At 43.2% G+C, this 3,693-nt stretch overlaps 1 long non-coding RNA gene across 1 annotated transcript; it reads left to right on the forward strand.

Moving 5' to 3' along the window:
- The first annotated feature begins 1,203 nt into the window (after nt 1-1,203).
- LOC118898506 lies at nt 1,204-3,039 on the forward strand. The gene is made up of 3 exons (XR_005020712.1): nt 1,204-1,311; nt 1,732-1,841; nt 2,873-3,039. It is a non-coding gene; the product is annotated as an uncharacterized LOC118898506 (long non-coding RNA).
- The last annotated feature ends 654 nt before the right edge of the window (nt 3,040-3,693 follow it).

Consider the following 3,693-nt stretch of genomic DNA (forward strand, 5'->3'; position numbering starts at 1 on the left):
ATGATTTCCTTCCCCAGTCGAACATCAGCATGAAATTGGAGGCTTGGCTTCCAAGCTCCCATCTGCCTCTGTTCCCTTTCCCTCTTGTGAGGCAGGGTGAGAAAAAGGACACAACAGGACAGAGTGAGGGGGGTGGGATGGGGGAGTGGATGTGATATACACGGTCGGTCTTCTCTACCTCTTCACAAGCTACTCCTCCAGCTCTGGAATATTCTTCCCCTTTCTGCCAAGCCACACTCTCCACAGGATGCAAACATTTAACTCTGCTTTTGGCTTTTCCAGAAATCATCCCAAATCTTCTCTTTTCCTCATTCTCCCTTACCTCTTCCACACCACCCACGGCCCCCCCATCAACATCTGGCTTTTACTCATGATGTTTCTAATTATGCAAGTTAATTCATTTCCTTTCATATTTTCCCAACCTGCCTGTATTTTCCTACCCTGTCCCTCACTACCATGGATGGAATACTCCCCCTGGACAGGGTCATGGTTTTTCCTTCTTAAGCAAACCTCCAGTGCCTACGCTGGGCTCAGCCCACAGTTAATTCTCCAATAACACAGTTTAATGGGCTCCCTGGTTGAAGGGGAAAAAAACCAAAAAACAAACTGCCTTTCTGGAACTCTTTGATCTGCTTGATTTGCATTAAATTTCTGGGCACAGTAATTTCTTCAAATTTGCAGCATTTACTGTCCCCCTACACTCCTATAATACTTGTGCTTTATCACAGCAATGGAATTAGGAGTGGCTTGAGGGTAGGGGTTAGAACACAAATGTTCTGTACTGCTCATAGAAATCAGCACAGTATGGGCACACCCTAATTGCTAAAGAAGCCCTTGCTGAATGAAATGGAATTTTCCTGAAGTGAATGCCTATCCTATCTTTAGGACTGGACTTTCATGATAAAAGAATCAGGAGATTTGGCTGAATTTTCCACTATTTAACTCTCTATGTTGAGGTCATGTAGAAACAACCTTTAAGAACATAATGATCTTTTAACAAGTCCATCTCTGAAGTCAGGGTTTGTTACTAGACTGTGGGCAGACCACTGCTTTACATTATATACTTTCCTCTGTTCTTTCCAGGGTGAGGGAAGATTTTGGGGGGACAGTCTGACTCTGGTTATCTACAAAGTTGAATTATGAAACTGGCCTTTTTGAACTATACCTCTTGCAAATAAAGTGATTTTACCTAGAATGAATTGAAATGACTGAAGAATGCCAAAGCAACCAGGGATATTTTCTCATGCGGGTCAGGGATGCTTGGAGAACACCTCACACCAGTCCTCAAGATCTTTCCTGAGATCCTCTAAGGTACTGCTGATCTGACAATGGGCAGGAGGCGGGGAGTGAACATGAGGAGGTCTTGATATATCTGAATGCACTTGGCTCTAGCATGAAGCTCACACGCCAGCTTTGTGGATTGAACAGATTAAGTGTTTTGGGGAAGTGGAGGCACTGAGAGTCACCAGAAATCCCATCCTTGGCTTCTGTCCCACCTGAGTGCCTTACCCTTTCATCTGAGCAAGACATCAAGTCCTGCTGTTTGAGTTAGCTCTGCCCTGCTCCATGATTTCTGTTCTTTGTCTCTGTCCTCCGACGTGTGGGCTCATTTCTGTCCTTGGAGCACTATTGTTTTTTTGGCTTGAACAGTCATCCTGAGAAAACCTCAGTAATAGGGCCTTTGTATCATTATTTACTTTTCTAATGATATATGTCTTTCCTCTCCCAAAGGCTTGAAGACATCTAATTCCAATTGAAGTAACTGCATGGGGAAAAACAAGAGCAACAACAACAAACAGCTTCACTCTTCTGGGTGGAAACATGCAGTTGTACCAAGAGAGGTAAGGAAAAAGTGGCTCATATTTGGAGAAAGAAGTTGGAATAAGGGAGTGAGAGCAGACGGGCTACTTTGGTATCTGACGCAAGGGATATGAGAAAGTAGCCCAGTGTGTTAGTTGGAAAAGTAAGACTGTGAGGCCAGGCCCAGGAAAGGCCTTGGCATGGAGTCCCAAAGGTATGGACTGGCTGAGATCCTCTTCTGGGACTTTTGATTTACTGTCCCATCCCCACTTCTATAACATTATGCTTTATCACAGCAACTGAATCCCAATACTTTTGGGATTCTTGAGGTGGTAGTAGCTGCTCTTGGAACTTGTCCTGCCCTGCCATCCCAGAGGCAGGCTGGGACTTTAAGAAACTAGCTTTGGTGATGAACCTGGGTTCCAGCCTTTCTTACTGTGAACTTGATTCAAGGGTTGATATATATTCCCAATCACGATGGCATTAGGCAGGATGATGCAGAGAGAGTCCAAGTGGGTGACTCAGTGGAAACTTTACCCATAACAATGATGGAAACCCCAAGGTGTGCTGCATACAGGTGGCCCTATTCAGAGCTCTAAGACCTGCCATGGAAAAAGCTCTGTTACATTCCATAGTGGACACCTGTTATTCTTACCGCCCAACAATCATCTCCCTACTTTTACTGGTACATCACCCTTATTTTCCTTTGAGAAACTATCCCTCTTCCGTTCTGGTTATGTGAAGTACAGGTAAGGCCATACAATTCATATCTGGCCAATCAGCTCATCCCATGATTCTGGCTGTACTAATTATCTCAGGGATAGTAAAAGTACACAGATTTGTTGATAGCAAATTTGGCCTTCGAGTTTTGATCATGGGGATAAAAAGATTCCTGATGATATTGTTTGAGCACTTGGGTCAAGCCATGCCTGAACTTTTCAATTACATGACTCAGTGAATGTCCTTATTCATTTAAGTCAGTTTGAGTTGCGTTTCTGTCTCTTGTAACTGAAAGAGTGACATGTGTTCATATTAAATACCAGCCAATGATATAGTCTATTCCCTTTTCCAGGCCGGTTCTCCTTCTTTCACATAGTACTGAACAGATGGTAAGTTCTCCATACCTGTTAGATGCATACAAGAGCCAATGAACAAGAAGTAGAAGACATGGCAGCTAATGTCTGGACTATAATTTTCTTGGTTCCACTGACTTTATGTGGCTGTGGTCTAGGAAGTGGAATCCAGGTCCTTTTAAGCCCCAATTTAATTGTGGCTCCTGAGGGAGAGTTTCAGGTCTTAACCTATCTCCAGTGGGCTTAAGGGAGGGTGGGTGGTCCCTGTAAGCCCTCTGTGGGAATACCCTTTGAGTATTGGTTTCAGAATGTACAGCCAAACAGGCAATTGGATTAAAGAGGGCCAATAGTTTTCTCTGAAGTCTACTGAAGACACCAGATAGAAGCACCTCACGCCAAAACATTTTTTACTATCATCTTTCAGAGGCTAAGTTGACACCACAACTGATGATCCCCAGGCTGAAAGGAATGGGTAGCCTGGCTGTGATTTTTGGATACGTGGCACACTTCAAGATTACTGTGTTGTTCAAATTAACCTGTTGGAATGCACCTTTCCTCGACGACATTTCCTTGAACTCCGAATGAGAGCAGTGCAGGAGGATCCCCAACTTAAGGACTGGCTGTATTTCAAAGGTCATCTCTAAGTCTGAATGTTTCCACAAGATAAAAAATTCCAAGATATTCTTAAGTCCAATATTATAAATAGTTATTAGTTTCGTAGATAATGCATTGCTTCTCGATGAAGCCTTCTCTGATTATTTTAATCAAGAGTAACTTTTTTCCTCTTGTAAGTCACACAAATGTTATGAGGTTTTTAAAA

This window comes from Balaenoptera musculus, chromosome 7 (assembly GCF_009873245.2).
Source record: "Balaenoptera musculus isolate JJ_BM4_2016_0621 chromosome 7, mBalMus1.pri.v3, whole genome shotgun sequence".
NCBI lineage: Eukaryota > Metazoa > Chordata > Mammalia > Artiodactyla > Balaenopteridae > Balaenoptera > Balaenoptera musculus.